Source organism: Triturus cristatus, chromosome 6 (genome assembly GCF_964204655.1).
Source record: "Triturus cristatus chromosome 6, aTriCri1.1, whole genome shotgun sequence".
In the NCBI taxonomy this organism is placed as follows: domain Eukaryota; kingdom Metazoa; phylum Chordata; class Amphibia; order Caudata; family Salamandridae; genus Triturus; species Triturus cristatus.
In genome coordinates, this window is record NC_140589.1 from 756447568 (window position 1) to 756469913 (window position 22346).

Sequence of the window (22346 nt, forward strand, 5' to 3'; positions counted from 1 at the left end):
TTCCTATACGCTACCTCCTGTGCCTGTGGTGGTACCAAAGCCACATGTGTTCCATCTATGGACCCAATGACATGGGGCATCCCTCCCAGGGCATAGAACTCACGCTTGACACCTGTCAACTGCTCAGGAGTTGGGAATTTTATGAACTCTTCCAGGTGATCCAACATGGCCTCTAAAAAATCATGCAGACCACGGCTGAACATGGTTTGGGACATGCCACCGACATGGGCAATGGTATGTTGAAAGGTACCCGTGGCAAAGAAATGTAGGGCTGCCATCACCTTCATCTTGGGTGTCAGTGCAGTTGGATACCTGTGTAGTGGTTGGAGGTGTGTTGCCAGCCGTGTCGTCAAGTCCTCAATCAAATGTTGGGGGAAGCGGTAGCGGCGTATACAGTCATGTTCCCTCAGGTCAGCCAAGTCGGAATTGGTCGAGGGAGAGGCGGAGCCCTGCAGTGAATTAGAAGGGACAACGAAGAGTGAGTACAGTACACCGCCAATGTCAATGTACTGAGCACATGTTCAACAGGCAATACACATATGCTACATACAGAGTCAGGTCTGTGCAATATGCCCTGGACACGTATGCCAGGCAGGTGACACTCCTACCAAGAGCCAGCTACAAACGTTGATTCTCAAACTCAATATGCCATGCCATGAAACTAGCTGTGGGCCAGTGTAAGTGAACAGGCAGACGCATTACAGGAGTTACAGACATCCACATATGTGCAGATGAAGGATGTTTATTGTACAGACAGGTTGCGGAACACTAGAGGCACAGGTCACATGTCATAGAAAAAGGACAGACCACACACCTTGCCATGAAGGATTACATGTCAAGACTGATCACACATACATTGAGAGTATGCATATATGTCCTTGTTTTGAAACTCCGTGTCGATGAATACATACACACCTTACGTCGGATTACACATGTGGGCTGGTGTGCGTAACAGTGTGCCATTCCCATCTACACACAGACACATGTTGGTTGCAGCAACTGCAGATGCATTTGACCAAACACCTACAGCAAACCTATGGGAACACATGACACACACATGACATAGTTACAGCGTGCAATGCGGGCATTCACATGTCAGGGGTAATATTCTGTGTACCTGGCATCAGGGGACATTTGCGGGTGTCGGTGACTGTGCCATGCCAGTGACGCATGGCTCAACAAGTCTGTACTGCATGCACACATGTCAAAGGAGGGAAGGAGATGTGTGGCACATAGGGCACCATCACACATGACATGTGTACACAGCTCATCATACTTTTATTAGCTTCACACCTCAGGAGTATAGTGCCACATCACAGCCTGACCCACCTGTGCCCAACACATGTAGTACTGCACAGACAATGCCTTGATGTACAGCCTTGGCCAAGTATGACAGCTCAATTCCTTTCTGTGTGCCGCCTGTCACCACTGTCAGGTGTGAAACGCACAGTACATATGCTCTGAGGGCGTGTGTAGGATCCCTATCACTGTGGGAATGCTGGCGTATGCGTACGCCATAGTTATACGGACCGTACACGCGTGTGTAGGGTCCCTATCAGTATGTGTGTGCTGGCGTATGCATACGCCACAGTGATATGGACCGTACACGCGTGTGTAGGGTCCCTATCACTATGGGAGTGCTGGCGTATGCGTACGCCATAGTGATACGGACCGTACACGCGTGTGTACGGTCCCTATCACTATGGGAGTGCTGGCGTATGCGTACGCCACAGTGATACGGACCGTACACACGTGTGTAGGGTCCCTATCAGTATGGGAGTGCTGGCGTATGCGTACGCCACAGTGATACGGACCGTACACGCGTGTGTAGGGTCCCTATCAGTATGGGAGTGCTGGGGTATGCGTACGCCACAGTGATATGGACCGTACACGCGTGTGTAGGGTCCCTATCACTATGGGAGTGCTGGCGTATGCTTACGCCACAGTGATACGGACCGTACACACGTGTGTAGGGTCCCTATCACTATGGGAGTGCTGGCATATGCGTACGCCACAGTGATACGGACCGTACACGCGTGTGTAGGATCCCTATCACTATGGGAGTGCTGGCGTATGCATACGTCATAGTGATAGGGACCGACCCTACACACGCGTGTACGGTCCGTATCACTGTGGCGTACGCATACGCCGGCACTCCCATAGTGATATGGACCCTACACACGCGTGTACGGTCCGTATCACTGCATTTGGGGTGCCCTAGGGCCATGGAACAGACCGTACCTGTGTGTAAATATTGAAATAACATAGGGGACACATGAGGGACAAGTATAAGGGCCTAAATGCATGCTGGTTGACATGGAGACCCAGTTTAAAGTTTGAATTATTGCATCAGGTGGCCAGCAGAAGCGGTTGGAAACAATATACTTTGTTGCAAAGTGGTTGTTGACTTGACATCATGCTCAATTTTTTAAACCATGCAAAGCCACTCACTGGGGTAGGTTTAAAGGGATTGGAGGAAACGTAGGATGCTAATGTGACTGACCAATCACTCTGTACTCCTGTAAATGAAACAGGCCAGCAAGGCAGATATGAAGCAGCTAGGTCCCATGAGAGAGCACTTGCCTGCACATCCTTTCATTCCACAACACTGCTGCTGCTCGTGATTCCTCTGGCACCATGTCCAGGTCTGTGGAGAGGGCCCAGCCATTCACCATGGAGGAGACTATGGCGTTGGTGGATGTGATCCTCCCACAGTACACCATGCTGTATGGTCGACCAGGGGAGCGGGTGAGTGCAGACTCCACTAGCTTAGACTGTGCCCCTTTTTTGTGACTGTCACTTCTGGTATTGTGTCCCTGTGTGACAGACATGCAATGTTGTTTCGAGTGGGTCCCAGGGTGGGGAAGGCCTCATGTCTCCCATGCAGAGCATGCTGTGGTTCCTGTGTGCACTCCTCACTTGCATTGTGCTTACTGTGACAATCAATGCATGGTGCATGCCACATTCTGCCTTGCTACTCCTCCTGGGAATGTTGTTGCTACAGTCCTGATGTGATTCTGTGGTCCCCCCCAGTGTGACAGGTGACAGTACCCATAGATGTGTGTTTGTTTAGTGTACCTGTGCTGTGAGTGTCCAAATGATGTGTTCGTCCCCTGGACATTGGTGTGTGTGTAAGTCCCCTGTCATGTGGGTGAACGCATATGGGGAGTGTTGCACACCAGCTGCATGAGGGATGGATATACCCTGCCCATGTGATGTGAGCAGGGAGCAGTGCTGTGTGACTGCCGTGCTGAGCCAGCCCCACACCTGTGACACCCCCAGTCTAGTGGCACATGGGCAGAGTGAGGTTTGTACCTGCAGTTGGCAATGGCAGGTGATTGTCCTGTGCCTGTGTGTGTCTGTGTACTCTGCTGAGGTAGCGTCAGTGGGCTGGGGCATGTGACTGCTTTGAGGTGCTGTACATGACCCTTGTGTAGCTTGTGATGCACAGTGTGATCCAGGATCATTGATTGTGTGGCACCCCTCATGCCACCTGTGTACTTTCAAAGCCACGTAGTGCATTTTGCCTTCCACAGTGGATTATGTCCCTATGACAAATGTGCAATGAGTTGCCTGCATACCATGGCCTGTTCAAAGAAGACAAATTGTTCATATGTGTGTCTCTGTGTCATTGCTCAGGTGAATTAAAGTATTCTCACTTTTGCATCCTCACAGGTAGGCGTCCATGCCAAGGGGGAGATATGGAAGCAAGCCGTCAGTGCCGAGAGGAATACAGAGGGTCGGAAGCGGCGCCTAGCCCAGGCGAGGAAACGCTGGCAGGATATCCGGTGCTGGACGAGGAGGATTGCACGGGTCCTGCTGGGGGACTCACCTGAGAGCCGGAAGAACCGTGGGCGCCGGCGTCTGACCCACATCCAGAAGCGTGTGCTGGCGGTGGTCTTCCCCGACTTGGAAAGGCGCTTACAGGAGAAGCAGCAGCAGGAAGGGGGTAGGTACATGTGTGTTTGTTGTGTGTCACCAGCTTTTGGAAGTGCGCAGTTGCATGGATACACTGCCAGGGTTTACATGTGCAGTGCATAACCAGTTCCCCAAAGTAAACCGGTGCTGTTCTTCCTCCCTTCCCCTCCTTGCCATGTGTTCCCTGGTCTGTGTGTAGTCACTCTTGCACAAGGTAATCTAGGCTGGCAGTTAATCCAAGTGCCCAATGCTTGCAGCATCATGTGTGGGGGTGGAGTGTAACAGGTTTTGGGACCTTGGCTGTGCCCTGGCCAGTTCAGTCATTGTGGGGTCCATGTCAGTTGGCACTGATGCTGAGTCCCAACATAGGAGTGTGTCTTTAAAGTGTACTGCCTTCCAGCATGCATGTCCAATGTTGTGCCCTCTGACATGATGTCCATGAGTGGGATTAATGCATAGTGCAGGGACGGTTGCTTCAGTTGCAGTCATATCCATCCAGGACCATGGAGGTGTGTGGCCACTACTGGGGCACCTTTTCCTAGGTATCATGTGTGTCATCCAACTATGTGGACATTCTCTGTGTCTTCGGCATAGGTTGGGCTCTGTGGCATTGTACCCTGGCCTCATCTGTATTGACGTAAACTGTGCTACATGTGTCCACCGTACAGTGTGACCCAATTTTGCTTGTGCATACTCACAGTGGGCAGTGCCTGTGTGTCTTGGAACGACAATCTGATGATGGTTGATTGTCAATGATATATGTGGACAGGCGCACCAGGGGTAGTTTGTGTACAATCCGGATTTAGTGCAGGCCATGTGTTTTTATCCCAGAGTAAGAGGTGTAAGTACTTCCTCTGTCTCAATCACATTGTCTCAGGTAGGGGGTGCTTTGTGCGGGAAAGGCCTACATGTCCAAATCTGAAGTCTCCCTGCTAGGTCTGGCCTGTGTGTGATGTTTGTCTGGACATACACTCAAGGTGCAGTGACCCAGTCATGTTGTGCATGTTTTAATGTATTAGCTTTGCAGCATGTGCAAAAAGTTAATAGACGTGGTTCCTGCTCATCCCTTTTTTGTCAACGCTGTGTGGTACAGATGCTGTGCACGATTGTCCCCAGAGCCGGCTCCTCTGTCCTATTTGATATCAAGTAATTTGCTGTTGGGTCATGCTCTCCATTGTTTCTCAGTGGCATGGTGGGTCAACCAGCTGTGTGTTGCAGGGCCTACATATGTACCTTGTGTTGTAGATGTTACTCATGTTGCTTTTCAGGCTATGCACTGTGACCTATGTAGATTTGACTCATGTGACATATGTATACAGGTGTCTGATTATTTCCTGTCTCTTCACCTTGCCCACAGCATCGTCGGGGGACTCCGAGGGAGACACTGGCACGGACCGTGAGGAGGGAGCAGGCACCAGTGGCAGCAGTGCTGTCTTATCTGGCTCATCGAGTGGCACGGAGCCGAGGGGAGTGAGGCGGAGGAGCTGTCCAGTAACACCACCGACTATGACGCTGACGGGTCCGAGGCTGATCTCCCAGAGGGGGCGGAGGCTGCTCCCACAGCTGACAGCAGCACTCGATCTCTACCCGCCCCCTCGATTCCCATCACCGGCCTCCCACTTGCTCTGGTCCCTTCCCGCCATGCTAGGTCCCCACGTGTCTCCTTCTTGCCAGGCACCGCAGCCCCTGCCCCTGTCTCCACTGCTGCCGCCAATGCCCAGTCTGTGGACATCCTGCGCCAGTTGCAGGTTGGTCAGACTGCGATGCTTAATGTCCTCCATGGCCACACACGAGTGCTCACCCAGATGGAGGCATACATGAAGGGCATCTCAGCTGCGCAGTCTGACCAACGCCAGTTGCTGAGGTCCATTGACTCGACACTGACTGCAGCAGTGGGTCTCCTGCAGCGCTACGTCCCCCCCCTACGCCTGCACCATCCACACTTCCCACTCCCATGCCTGTCCAAAGCACACCCAGACGTACCCATGCACGCACCCCACCAGACACAGGCACCACACCACCAGGGAAGGCCAAGTGCAAACCTCCTGTCACGCACACACAGGGTGAAGTAGGCACACCCACTGGGTCGGGGGGCAAACGGAAGACACGCAGCCACAGTGGGAGTCCACATTCATCACAACCCACTACCTCAAATCCACTCCCCTCAGCTCTCCTGGCCAGGATTCCACCAAAGAATCCTTCATGGCCGCTCTGTCCCTGAGCCCCAAAGTGACACCACCCCGCAAGCGGTCAAAGGAGTCCCCGGTCAGGGTGGTTGAGTCCCCTCCTGTCCGCACCCTCCCCCAGTAGCGCTGCGACCCATCCCTCTGACCCCCCCCTCCTTGGGGCTTGTGGTTCCTTCGGGTGCAGGGGAGACACTGGAGGACCTTGCAACCGTGTGCAGCGCCATTCTGACCTCCACCTTTGGCGCTGCCCCTCCCCCTGTGGTGGAGTCCTTTGTCCCTGCACCCACAACACCTACCCTTGCCCCTCCTGTCCCTGCGGTGCCTGGTCCTCCCCCCCACATGATGCCCCCCCCTTGTGGAAGCAAAGGAGGTATGAACTATGCAGGCAAGATAGGGGACACGCGTCCCTATGTGTCCCCCACCAGGAATTGGACTATGGACTGCCCTATGGGCCTTGTACATATTCAACTTTTAATAACAATTCTTTTTTGAATGTTGAATAAAGCTATGTTTTTTTCCCTTTGCACACTACTGCTTTTCTGGAATTGCTGTTGGTGGTGCTGCTCCATGTTTGGGGTGGGGATAATGTGTTAGGTGTCTGGCAAATGTAGTGGTGTACTGCTCATGGGATGGACCCTGGTATCTGTGTGCCATCACAAGGTATTTGCGAAATAACTTTGTTCATGTATGCTCTTACTGCATGGTGACATTGTCCCAAGGTGTGTTCCTTCCTCTGTGGACCCTGACATCTTCCCTGCAGGGTGTTTCCTAAATGTTGTGCTGAGCTGTGTCTACATATCCTTGGTGTGTGACGGATCCGTTCTACTTTGGCCATGCATGCTGGGCAATGTCTCCACCTGCATCATTTGTGGCATCCTTGGTGGTCACTGTACTTGTGTGTGGAGTATATTGAAGTTACTTCATGTGGACATGTTCCCTTTTACACACTATGCATGTGTGTACTCCCAGCCTCGCACACATGTTACGTGTTCTGCGGGGTCTTTGAGCACCTGACTGACAATTGTGGGCATTGTATCTGTGGGTACTGCACCCTTTTCTTTCCATGGGCACTGCTGGGAGGACTCTGCACCCACCCCTCCTGTGTCTGGGCACTGCTGGGAGGACTCTGCACCCACCCCTCCTGTGTCTGGGCACTGCTGGGAGGACTCTGCACACACCCCTCCTGTGTCTGGGCACTGCTGGGAGGACTCTGCACCCACCCCTCCTGTGTCTGGGCACTGCTGGGAGGACTCTGCACACACCCCTCCTGTGTCTGGGCAGTGCTGGGAGGACTTTGCACCCACCCCTCCTGTGTCTGGGCACTGCTGGGAGGACTCTGCACACACCCCTCCTGTGTCTGGGCACTGCTGGGAGGACTCTGCACCCACCCCTCCTGTGTCTGGGCACTGCTGGGAGGACTCTGCACCCACCCCTCCTGTGTCTGGGCACTGCTGGGAGGACTCTGCACACACCCCTCCTGTGTCTGGGCACTGCTTGGAGGACTCTGCACCCACCCCTCCTGTGTCTGGGCACTGCTGGGAGGACTCTGCACCCACCCCTCCTATGTCTGGGCACTGCTGGGAGGACTCTGCACCCACCCCTCCTGTGTCTGGGCACTGCTGGGAGTGATAGGCACCCACCCCTCCTATGTCTGGGCACTACTGGGAGGACTCTGCACCCACCCCTCCTGTGTCTGGGCACTGCTGGGAGGACTCTGCACCCACCCCTCCTATGTCTGGGCACTGCTGGGAGGACTCTGCACCCACCCCTCCTGTGTCTGGGCACTGCTGTGAGGACTCTGCACCCACCCCTCCTATGTCTGGGCACTGCTGGGAGGACTCTGCACCCACCCCTCCTGTGTCTGGGCACTGCTGGGAGTGATAGGCACCCACCCCTCCTGTGTCTGGGCACTGCTGGGAGTGATGGGCACTCACCCCTCCTATGTCTGGGCACTACTGGGAGGACTCTGCACCCACCCCTCCTGTGTCTGGGCACTGCTGGGAGGACTCTGCACCCACCCCTCCTGTGTCTGGGCATGTACGCTCGGGACATACACGGGTGTGAGTACGCTCCATTCATACACGGGTGGGGGTACGCTCCGTACATACACTGGTCGGGTGTGGGTACGCTCCATTCATACACAGGTGTGGGTACGCACCGTACATACACTGGTGGGGTGTGGGTACGCTCCATTCATACGCGGGTGTTGGTGCGCTCCATTCATACACGGGTGTGGGTACGCTCCGTACATACACTGGTGGGGTGTGGGTACGCTCCATTCATACACGGGTGTGGGTGCGCTCCATTCATACACGGGTGGGGGTACGCTCCATACATTTCCGTACCCACTATCTGCAGGCCTGGGTACGTACCGTACCCACGCCTTAGGAGCGTGTGTACGGGTCATACCACGCCCACCCCTACGTCACCCCAACAATGGCGGTACGGCCCGTACCCACGTTCTAAAGGCCTGGGTACGGGCCGTACCAGCATTGTTGGGGTGATGTAGGGGTACGCGTGGTACGACCCGTACCCACGCTCTGAAGGGCTGGGTACGGTGCGTACCCCTACGGCACCCCATTGGGGGTCTGCACCGTACCCAGGCCTTCAGAGCGTTGGTACGGGTCGTACCACGCGTACCCCTACATCCCCCCAACAATGCTGGTACGGCCCGTACCCAGGCCTTTAGAACGTGGGTACAGGCCGTACCGCCATTGTTGTGGTGATGTAGGGGTGGGCGTGGTACAACCCGTACCCACGCTCTTAAGGCGTGGGTACGGTACGTACCGGTATTGTTGTGTTGCCGGTTCGCGTCAACATCCACTTCCATTGTGGCGGACGCTTGCGTTGCTGGACACGCCCCCACCCCCTCGAGGTGACCAGGTCCTGCAGGTCAGGTATGTCCAGGGCATGTGTGATTTGTGACTTGGGTGGGGGTTATGTGTCCTGCCCCTGCCCCCCCCTTTGCCCCTGGGTGTTGTTCTGATCTTCTGCGGCTTCTGCGTCGGTTCCTGTAGAGCAGGTGGACTGCTATGAGTGCTGAGATGACACGTAGGTTCGGGTCCATGGCTGTCCATTGCGTACAGGTGCTCCTTGTGTGCGTCGTCCTGATTTCCCGGCAGTTTTTGGCAGGCGGAGAATTTTATCCGTGCGGGGTGACGTCGGTGCGGATTGTACTTCCTGGTTCGTGAAACGCAGCCTGAATGCGTCCCGACGTCATGTCGGCGTTGTCTCGGATCACATTGGTATGTATTTTTCGTCGGTCGGTGTTTTTTACGATTCGTACGGAAATGGTGTTTCCGTGGGAATCGTGCTTGCCTGTTTGTAATGTTTATTTCCCGGGTACGAGTCGAACGGAGAAAACGCTCCGACCGACGGTTCGTACCCGGTTTCTCCAGGATCGGAATCGGCACCTGAGTGTGTATTTGTTGTCACCGTACTCACTATAGAAAACAAACTAGAAATGTTGATTTGTATTTTAAAAGTGAAAAAGAAAACAATGATAAGTGGAAGGAATTTGGTACTTATTTGTTGGTGGAAGATTGTTTTGAGTTGGATAGGGATCAACGTATTTGTATATATTGTTATACCAAATTAGAGGAGAACAAAATGCCAGCTGGAGCTGTACATAATAACCTAGAATTGGTAGCTATTCCTCCAGAACTGGTAGATTTAAACACATATGAGTCCATTCTGATTCAATCTGTGCTCCCGTTTCAAGCTATTGTTCGTATGGAGCCTAAAACAGGTCAGCTGCCTCCATCAGCTTTACAAAGAGACTTAAAAGGAAAAGTTGTGTATTTACCTTTAGATTTAAAAAAAAATCTTGAAACTATTGGTGTAGAAAAAGAGGAAACTAAACCTGTAGTTATTTTAGTTAATGGTGTTCCTACGAAGAGTTGGAAAATATGGCAAGAATTAGTATGTGTTAGCAAAGTGCAAAAGGCTACTTTATATCTCATAAAAACAATGATTACTACAAAAATGTTTATGTGGAAGAAGAAGTAATTGATTTAGTTGATGATAGCGAAATTTCAAGTGGCCAAATTGAAAAAGTGGATATGTCCAAAAGTGAAGAAATTTATGAACATTATACTGCACATGCTTTACATTCAAAGGAAGTTATTAGAAATACTATTGAATTATTCCAAATGAAGAAAGCGAAGGGAACTCCCAGGAGTGTTTGGGAAAGAAGTTTGGAAGCTAGTTGTTTTCCACAGCTCTTCCCCACTGGAAAAGGTGGACGATATGACGAATGACCAGTACAGATTCCAGCATCAGAAAATCGTACAACAAGATTGTACTCAGAAGATCCAAGATTTCGACAATGTATTCCATATATATTTCATCTTTTGTTTGAAAGTGACTTGTCTGGACTTTCATATGCAGTGAACCACATATTAAAAATAGAAGTTCATCTTCAACATGTTTCTGCAAAGGAATTCATCTACAAAGTACAGCGGAGAGATGATAATTTAGAACCTCAATTGATTAATTTGATGGCATGTCAACGAGTTACTAATGAGTATTGGTATCGTCGTCATGGAGAACTTAAATGTATGTCAAGGAACTTAGAAACCCCTACATGGTTTGTCACGGTAAGCTGTGCTGAATACACATGGGATGATTTACTTGAATTTCTTCAAGAAGCAAATTCAAATATTAAAAACATTGAATTCAAAACACCTGGAGAGCTGTGTTTCTTGGATCCAGTAAATGTGTGCAGATATTTTAATCATAGGTTTCAAGCTATGATGTCTTTTATTTGCAATAAAAACAACCCACCACTTGGAGAAGGTATTGATTTTTTTGGGAGAAAGGAGTACCAAGCTAGAGGTGCTCCTCGTATACATATGCTTTTATGGATTAAAGATGCACCTAAGTTTAGAACTGATTCTGATGACACTGTTTTATCTTTTATTGAAGATTATGTCACATGTGCTATACCAAAACCAAGAGAAGAAAATACGTTAAGACAACCAGTTTTACGGTTTCAAACTCATCGATGTGGCAAATACTGTCGACGGAAGTACAAATCAAAGGAAAAGTTTCATACTAAATTTCATTTTGGATTTCCATGTCCAGTAATATCTAAAGGAAGAGTCAACAGTTTCATATCAGCAGTGAGGTATACCATCACTAGAAAATCTCCCAAAAATACATACAATTTAAAAAGAAGTGAACAATCAAAGTATATTAATGATTACAATCCAGTGATTTTGCCGATGTGGAATGCACATATGGATATCGAGTATGTTGCGGATAATTCCATTGCTGTTGCTCGGTCTGTAACGTCATATATAACAAAATCTGAAAAGACGGAGTTGAAAGAAATGTGGGAAGAAATATCCCATGACAATACTCTAAGTAAGAAATTATACAGCTTTAGTTTGAAGATGCTGTCCCATCGAGAGATTGGATCCTACGAATGATCTGATCGGTTGTCATCTGCAAGTTTATATTCAAAGTCAAGAGGAATCATTTGGGTTTGTGTAGGTCTTGCTGCAACACAAAATAGAGTACTTAAATCTGTACAAGAAATCGAATATTTAGCATTAAATGATCTGGAAGGCAGGTATTGTTAAAACAAACATGTTGGATACGTACTACCCAAATAGAGTTTCCTATCTTGAGAATATATGTCTCTATGAAGAACTGCAATATTACAGTTTTAAGAGAAATATTACAGAGGACATAAATGAAGAAAAATATTCAGTGATTGGTTCAGAAGGATGTTTGGTGAAACATAGTAAAGGAAACTGAGTTGTGATACACCAGATAAAAGGGAATTTTACTATTTAGCTCTTTTGCAACTCTTTAAGACTTGGCGTACTGAAATCGAATTACTTGGAGATTTTCAGTCGTATGAAGATTCTTTTAATGAATGTAAAGATACCATTGAATGCACAGTTTTACAAACTTATCTACAAATGTTGAATGAAGAGATTCAACAAGAAGCTACTATTGCAGCTGAGACTGCTAGAGACAGTTCTCAAGATAGTCAAAATTCTGCTCCACTGAGTCAAGATCCACTGGGAGAACCAATTCTTAAAAATGAAGCAGCAATTGCTCTGAGTGAAGTAGAAACTGCAATGCATCAAGCTCAACATGATATTATGGAGTTGGGAAACTTGGAAGAGAAACTAAATATTGAACAGAAATAAATATATCAGCAAGTTACACAACAGAGCGACCATAGTTTACTTCATAAAAATAAAGAATGCAACTGCACATAATTTCAACCTTTCCGAATGTATATCAGTGGTCAAGCTGGTACAGGAAAAAGTTTCTTAATTAAAGTTTTGACCAGTTATTTACAGAAAACCACTGAATCATATTTATCTTGTGCTGTAACCGCTCCAACGGGGTTAGCAGCACACAACATATAAGGGATTACATTACATCGTTTACTAATGCTACCTGTTGAACATGAAAACAAGTTGGAATATCACAAGCTTTCTGGAGAAGTTTGTTTGGAAGTTTCAAGAGTACTAAAGTAAATGAAAGTTCTTATAATTGATGAGGTGAGCATGGTCTCAAACTTAAAGCTTGTCTTTGTACATATACAAATGCAGCAAATTTTAAAAACAGATTATAATGTGTTATTTGGAGGAAAACATGTGATTGTTTTCGGTGACCTACTGCAACTTACTCCTGTAAAAGGAGAACCAGTTTTTAAAACACATCTGCATGAAGACACCAGGAAATCTTTGGGAAGTATTGGAAATGTCAACATTTGGTCATATTTTGAATACAAAGAACGTATTAAAAATATGCGACAGGCAAGTGATGAAGATTATGGAAGCATTCTCCAAGATATAAGAATTGGGGTATTGACAGAACATGGTAAAGAAGCTTTACTTAGTCGGCTACTTACAAACTTGTTTCCAAATTAAACTGTTACTCCGGAAATGATATACCAAAAAATTGGAGAAAAGAAATCTATAATCTGCCTAATGCCAACACTGCGAGAGTGTTCTACATTCAATTAAGAACTTTAAAAGGTGGAAAAACAACAAATAATAAAAATGGAAGCTATTGATAAAATAGAACACAAAGGAATTACTATTGTTTTGTCTGAAAAATTAAAAACAAAATTGGATTCTTTTGAAAAGTCTATATCTAAGACTGCTGGTTTAGAAAAGAATATATATGTATGTGAAAACTGTCGGGTAATTTTACGGCGTAATTTAGATGTGGAGAAAGGTTTAGTAAGTGGAGCAATGAGAAAAGTTGTTGATTTTATAAATTATCCAAATAGAGATGGAATTGAATTTTTGAAGATTAAATATGATCAGATTGAAGAAGTAAAACAGATTGGACATTGTTCTGTCTGAATTTTGCTTGTTAAAGATTTGTATGTTCGTAGAAAACAGTTTCCTTTTTCTTTAGCATATGCAGTGACCATTCACAAATCTCAAGGTTTATGTGTAGATAGTGCTTTGGTAAACCTTGGAAGTACTGTGTTTAAAGAGGGCATGGCATATGTTGCATTGTCCCGAGTCAGAACTTTAGCTGGATTGTATTTGATTGATTTAGATTAGAGAAATATTAGTGCTGATGCAAATTGTGTAAGAGAATATAATCGGTTAAGAAGACTGTATGCTCCCAACTTAGGTGAATATCCTTTATATGAAAAGCGTGTAGTATGTCGAAAACGAACATATGAGACACTCTGTAGTGAGGTTGGAAACAAGAAAAAACAAACAAAAAGAAAACGAACACTGTTGAAGATATCATAGGATATCAGATAGAAATAGTTCAGGTATCAACTGCTATGCTAATGTAGTTGTGAACGTCATATTTTTTCTAGAAACTCTTCAACAACAAATTATGGAAAATCGAAAAGAAGATTTTGTGCTTTATTACATTCTATTTATGAAAAGTTGACAACTGATAAAAGTAAAATCCAAAGTGCTTCTGGCATTCGGCATCTTCTAGATATATGTTCTGGTTGTTCACAATTTACACAGAATGTACAGTAAGATGCTTAGGAATTTCTAATGTTTATGCTTTCAGTATTGGAAGATTATGGAATAGAAATTGAAAATCTATTTGGACTACGTTACAGATGGGACCATAAATGTGATAGCTGTTCATTTTCTACTACCACTGAAATTGACACTGAAAGATTCATATATTTGACAATACCAGATTGCAAAACAGTGTCTTTTAACAAATTAGTAAAAGCAGCTAATCAAAATATGGAATGTAGTCACTGCAAATCTGGAATGTTTTCAACATTATTTATGAAAAGATTTGGACAATATATAATTTTAATGAAACAACGTTGTAGAGCAGATGGAATAAAATTGGAAACTAAAATTAAAAATGTTGTGGCGAGCCAACTGTCAATATCAGGAAGAACTTTCAAAGCAGTGGCAATTATTTTCCACGATGGACCTTCTACAACATCTGGACACTATACTGTGTATTTAAAGTGCAATAAAGGATGGACCCATTGTAATGATGCCCATTTGGAATTCAAAAGTCGGTTGCCTTATGAACTATCAAATTCATATCTAATATTTTTGATGCCAAAGTTCTGAAACCATCATTCGGCCTATTGGGAAGATGTCAACATGAATTAATGAGTACATTTTGGAAATTTTAAATACAAACGATTTCAGAAATATCATTCAGCCTAGTGGGAAGATATGGATATGAAATAGAAGTGTGTTTTGGATATTTTCAATGCAAATGATTTGGCAAACATCATTCGGCCTATAGAGAAGATGCAAAGATTTACTGTTTCAATTTTTATTCTTTGATATTGTATTTAGAAAATTGTTTTTGAAAGAAGCAGGTCAAATATTTGTTCTTTGTAGTATTTGCAATATAAATGAGAGTGTCTATTTTAGAAAATGTAAACAGATAGTTGAATTTGTTGTAAATATTTTGAATGACTTGTTTTTTTTTTAACAATCTTATTGATTGTATTTTTTTTGCCCACTGTAACATGATGATCAAGATTGAAATCACTGTGTATGGTGAAATTCAATAGAATCTGAAAACAGCAAAAAAGGCAAAGTGAATATGTTATGTAATTGTAAAATTATGTTATGTTTGTTAAAGTATAATATTATGTGCAATAACAATATATTTTCTTTTCTTTTACAGAAACGAATTCTAAAGTATGAAAATATTTTAAATTTACATCATAATAAAACAACTGAAAAAATGTTTCAATCAGTTTCCTACCTACTGACAAAAAGGTAAGATTAAGTCACGCAAGCACTAGCCATGCACTGGTACAATCTCCTGTACACTATCTACGCAGTCCTCTAAGTGCCTAGACACAGCTCATTTACTCCTTCAATTCCCCAGGTAGTACCTTTGCTGTCCAGCATCGCCCCGTCACTCCCCATGCACTCCTCCAATCACCCAGCCAGTACCATGTACTTAAACAATAACTCCAAAGCTACCTAAGCACTTGTAAATTCACCATGCACTCCCCTTGCAGTACTCTGATCATCCAGTCATTACCTATATACTCATGCAATGACCCAGGAAGTAACCATACACTGCTACAATCACCTGTGCACTACCCATGCAGTTCTCCAAGCAATTAGACACTGCACATTCACTTCTTCAATGCAGTCCAGCCATCTCCCTTTCACTACCCATGTACTCCTCCAATCACCCAGCCACTACCATGTACTTTTCTAATCAGCCTGCCAATACCTAAGCACTTATAAATTCACCATGCACTCTCCTTGCATGACTAGAATCATCCAGTTAGTACCTATGGATTCATACAATGACCCAGGCACTAAACATGTACTAATACAATCACCTGTGTACTACCCATGCATTTCTGTAAGAAATTAGAAACTGCTCATTCACTCCTTCAATTACCCAGGTACTACCCATGCAGTTCAGCCATCACCCTGTCACTACCTATGCACTCCTCCAATCACCCAGCCAGTACCATGTACTATTCCAATCAGTCCACCAATACCCAGGCACTTATAAATTCACAATGGACTCTTCTTGCATGACTATAATCATCCAGTCAGTATCCTTGTATTCATGCAATGACCCAGGCACTAACCATGCACTGCTACAATCAGCTGTCCACTATGCATACAAACCTCTAACTGCCTAGACACTGTACATTCAGACCTTCAATTACCCAGGTAGTACGGATACAGTGCAGCAATTCTCCTGTCATTCCCCATGCCCTCCTCCAATCACCCAGTCAGTACCATTTACTTAAATAATCACCCCATCACTACCTAAGCACTTGTAAATTCACCATGCACTTTCCTTGCAGTACTCTGATATTTCAGTAGGTACCCATGTACTAATACAATGACCCAGGCACTAAACATGTACTACTACAATCACCTGTTTACTACCCATGCATTTCTGTAAGAAATTAGACACTGCTCATTCACTCCTTCAATTACTCAGGTACTACCCATGCAGTTCAGCCATCACCCTGTCACTCCCCATGCACTCCTCCAATCACCCAGCCAGTAACATGTATGTTTCCAATCACTCCGCCAATACCTGAGCACTTGTAAATTCACCATGCACTCTCTTTGCAGTACCCTAATTATTCAGTGAGTACCCACATACTAATGCAATGACCCAAACACTAACACATATACTGCTACAATCCCCTGTGCATTACCAATGCAGTGCTCTAAGCGCCTAGACACTGCTCATTCACTCCTTCGATTCCCTAGGTAGTACCCATGCAGTCCAGCATCGCCCTGTCACACCCCATACACTCCTCCAATCACCCAGCCAATACCATATACTTAAACAATCACTCCATCACCACCTAAGCAATTGTAAATTCACCATGCACTCTCCTTGCAGTACTCCAGTCACTACCTACTCATGCAATGACCCAGGCAGTAACCATGCACTGCTACAATCACCTGTTCACAACCCATGCAGTTCTCTAAGCAATTAGACACTGCTCATTCACTTCTTCAGTTACCCAGGTACTACCCATGCTGTGCAGCAATCACCCAGTCACTACCCATGCACTCATGGAAGCATGTACATACTACTGATGCACTTATCCAATGATACAGACACTACCCATGTACTCATGCAATCATCAAAGAACTAAACATTTGAGATGTCATCAGTGATGTCACTGACCTCTCATGAATGATGTAATATGTGACGTCATCAGCAGTGCATCGCAGGGGCGCGAGTTATAGTTAGCTCAACTAACTATAACGGCCGAATGTCTCTGGTTTTGAATGAGTGAAATGTCCAACTAACTATAACGTCCCTGAAGCCAATGTTTTTTTCAGTGAAAAAATAAATATATATATATATATGTATGTATATATATATATATATATTTATTTATCAAGCGGGGGCTGAGAAAAAAGGGGGGTCCCAAAACACGTTTTCCCCATGCATTTTCCCATAGGACCTTTAGTCGAAGGTACAGCCCGAACGGCTGAACAGAATTACTTGAAATTTGGCAAAGAGGTAGTCCTCAGGTCAGGCATGTGCCTTTTGCATATATGGTGTCAATTTGTTCAGTAGTGCCTGAGAATATTGCAGTTAAAAGCACATAAATATCTATAAGCGCGCACCGTGCGTGCACCTTAACACCTTAACGTGCGCGAGCGTAATTCTGATTGGTGGATTCATGTCAGTCAACATTCGAATCGGTCGGAATCAGGAAGTGTCAGCCGCCATTTTGTGTGTGACAGTGAAAAAGAAAGGTGGAGAACGTGAAAAGGGGGCAGGGTAGAGAGTTCCTGACCCCCTAGCCTTTGTCAGGGGGTCCCTGAAGGACCCCGAAGGTTTTTCACCGTGCGCGCACGGTGAAAAACCTTAAAAACCTTAAAAAAATAAATAAATATATACAAAATATAATAAAACATACATAACTTAGCATTTAAAAAACCTTACAAATTCACTTAAAAAACCATAGGTTTCACACATGTTATAGTTAGGAATTAGCATTTAAAAAACCTTGCAAATTCACTTAAAAAACCATAGGTTTCACACATGTTATAGTTAGCTGGACATTTCACTCGTAAAAACCATTGAAATTCCCCCGTTATAGTTAGTTCAGATAACTATAACTCGCGCGACCGCCACTCTATCACAAGGATGATGTCATCAGTGATGTCATGAGTGATGCCACTGACCATGTCATGAGTGATGTAATATGTGACGTCATGAGCAGTGGATTGCGGGCGCGCGAGTTATAGTTATCTGAACTAACTATAACGGGGGAATATATATATATATATATATATATATAAATATATATATATTCACTGAAAAAACCATAGGTTTCACACACGTTATAGTTAGGAATTAGCATTTAAAAAACCTTGCAAATTCACTGAAAAAACCATAGGTTTCACACATGTTATAGTTAGCGGAAATTTTACTGATAAAAAACCAATGAAATTCCCCCGTTATAGTTAGTGCAGGAAACTATAACTCACGCGACCGCAATCCTCTGCTGATGCTAATACTGTATTTAGACACTTATTTGCCCATGTCTTCTTCCATAAATTTTTAGCTATACATATATTACAAATATTTTTTTTTCATAAAGACACATATGTCATCAGCAGAAGATTGCGGTCGCGTGAGTTATAGTTTCCTGCACTAACTATAACGGGGGAATTTCATTGGTTTTTTATCAGTAAAATTTCCGCTAACTATAACATGTGTGAAACCTATGGTTTTTTCAGTGAATTTGCAAGGTTTTTTAAATGCTAATTCCTAACTATAACGTGTGTGAAACCTATGGTTTTTTCAGTGAATTTGTACGGTTTTTTAAATGCTAAGTTACTTTACGCCATTCGTGGCGTGCGCGCCCACTTAACGCAGTTCGTTCCGTGCGCGCACGGTGCGCTTCGCGCACCGTGCGCGCACAGTGAGCACGCGGTTCGCTTCGCGCACCGCGCACCCACTTTACGCAGTTAGTGCCGTGCACGCACGGTGGGCACGCGGTGCGCTACGCGCCCCCCGTGTGCCCACGTTACGCTAGATGGGCCATGTACGCACGATGCGCTTCGCGCACCGTGCGCACATGGAGGACATATTATGCGCTTCCTTGTGATAGGTGATCTGTTGAAATTTTTTGGGGAAATGCTGTGCTCTCATAAGCCATGCACAAATGGTGGCCTTCGGCCACCATTTGCACACGGGGTGGAGAGAGTGTGGATTTTTTTTTTTTACATTTTTTACCGTACGCGTACGGTAAGCGTACGGTAAGCATATTCGGCGAAATTTTCGAAAAATAAAATATTACCGTTTTTTGCCTTGGGGGATCTTTGAAGACTCAACTAATATGATTTTGTGCATGGGCGCTGTCTAAACAGCCCCTTTATATTTTTTTGGCATTTGTTTATCAGCTCCCCGCTAAGAGTGCGAGAGAGAAAATGGCGGCCGCCGCTTCCTGGTTTCGACCGATTCGAATGTTTACTAAGATCTAAGGGCCAATCAGAATCGCGCTCGCACACGCCACCGTACGCGTACGGTAAGCGCACCGTAAGCGCACCGTAAGCTGGCTCAGATATATATATTGATTTAAAGGCTATTTTCTCAGAATCGACTGAACAGATTTACACCAAACCTACAAAAGGCACTTCCTTGACCTGAGGACTACCTCTCTGCCAAATTTCAAGTAATTCTGTTCAGCCGTTCGGGCTGTAGCTGTGTCTAAAGGTCCTATGGAAAAATGCATGGGAAAAACACGTTTTGGGACCCCCCTTTTATCTCAGCCCCCGCTTGATGAATCCCCCCGAGACTTTCAGGGTAGGAGCGGAGCGTAGCGCCCCACCTATTTTGAAAAATTCGCAAGGATTCGTCGACCGGCGCAAAAGTTATTCAAAATAGAATGTTGCGGATTTCCTATGGAAACGTGGTCCTAACTATAACTACCTACTGGCGACCGCCAGTAGGTAATATATATATATATATATATATATATATATATATATATTCACTGAAAAAACCATAGGTTTCACACATGTTATAGTTAGCGGAAATTTTACTGATAAAAAACCAGTGAAATTGCCCCGTTATAGTTAGTGCTGGCAACTATAACTCACGCGACCGCAATCCTCTGCTGATGCTAATACTGTATTTAGACACTTATTTGCCCATGTCTTCTTCCATACATTTTTAGCTATACATATATTACAAATATTTTTTTTTCATAAAGACACATATGTCATCAGCAGAAGATTGCGGTCGCGTGAGTTATAGTTGCCAGCACTAACTATAACGGGGCAATTTCACTGGTTTTTTATCAGTAAAATTTCCGCTAACTATAACATGTGTGAAACCTATGGTTTTTTCAGTGAATTTGCAAGGTTTTTTAAATGCTAATTCCTAACTATAACGTGTGTGAAACCTATGGTTTTTTCAGTGAATTTGTACGGTTTTTTAAATGCTAAGTTACTTTACGCCATTCGAGGCGTGCGCGCCCACTTAACGCAGTTCGTTCCGTGCATGGTTTTTATCAACTTTAATAAGCCCTGTACATTTGGTGGCCTTCGGCCACCAAAAGCACAGGGGGTGGGGTCAATGTGGATAGTGTTTTTTTTATTTCGATTTTATAATTTCATGTTGCCAAATTTTTTTTTTTTTTACCTATTAATAAGCCCTGTACATTTGGTGGCCTCCGGCCACCAAAAGCACAGGGGGTGGGGTAAGTGTGGATAGTGTTTTTTTTTTTGTTTTTTTTTTACCGTACGCTTACGGTAAGCGTACGGTAAGCGTACTCGGCGAAATTGCCGAAAAAAAAATAAAACCGTTTTTGCTCTTGGGGGATGTTTGGGGACTCCCTCAACATGACTGTGTGGGAGGGAGTTGTCAAAAATGCCCCGTAACATGTTTTTGGGCATCAAGTTTGAGAAATAACTCTCAATGCGAGAGACAAAATGGCGGACGCCGCTTCCTGGTTTCGGCCGATTCGAATGTTTACTAAGATCTAAGAGCCAATCAGAATCGCGCTCGCGCACGCCACCGTACGCTTACGGTAAGCGTACGGTAAGCGTACCGTAAGCGGGCTCAGATATATATATTGATTTAAAGGCTATTTTCTCAGAATCTACTGAACAGATTTACACCAAACCTACAAAAGGCACTTCCTTGACCTAGGGACTACCTCTCTGCCAAATTTCTAGTAATTCTGTTCAGCCGTTCGGGCTGTAGCTCGTTCTAAAGGTCCTATGGAAAAATGCATGGGAAAAACGTGTTTTGGGACCCCCCTTTTATCTCAGCCCCCGCTTGACGAATCCCCCCGAGACTTTCAGGGTAGGAGCGGAGCGTAGCGCCCCACCTATTTTGAGAAATTCGCGAGGATTCATCGACCGGCGCCAAAGTTATTCAAAATAGAATGTTGAGGTTTTCCTATGGAAAAGGGGTCCTAACTATAACTACCTACTGGCGACCGCCAGTAGGTAATATATATATAATATATATATATATAATATATATATATATATATATATATATATATATATATATATATATATATATATATATATATATATATCTACTGGTGGTCGCCAGTAGATAGTTATAGTTACAACCTAGTTTCCATAGGAAATCTCAAAATTCTATTTTGAATAACTTTGGCGCCGGTTGACGAATCCTCGCGAAATTTTCAAAACTAATGGGGCGCTCCATTCAGCTCCTACCCTGAAAGTCTCGGGGTGATTCGTCAAGCGAGAGGAAGTGCAGTCCATCTGGCCGCATTAGTGAAAGCGCAGCCGAAAGATTTGTTACCGGGTGCCGCTCGAGGGATTGGACTTTGCTTTTCGACGCCTAGGCTTCTGTGTGTGACCTGATCCCACGCCATAAAAGCATCTCACGCTGTGCATGATATTGGACAAAGGGCGCTACAGACAATCGGTCTGTTCTGGGACTACTGCGCACTCGGGACTGCGAGGACCAGGGTGCTGTGTGCATCGTTGAACAGCTGCACCTGGCCCTCTTCCCGACTCCTCCCCCAACACCTTCATTGCGCCTCGCGGCCCCCGCTTCGCGGGAGCCGCTCGAGGGATTGGACTTTGCTTTTCGACACCTGGGCTTCTGTGTGTGACCTGATCCCGCGCCATAAAAGCATCTCACGCTGTGCATGATATTGGACAAAGGGCGCTACAGACAATCGGTCTGTTCTAGGACTACTGCGCACTCGGGACTGCGAGGACCAGGGTGCTGTGTGCATCGTTGAACAGCTGCACCTGGCCCTCTTCCCGACTCCTCCCCCAACACCTTCATTGCGCC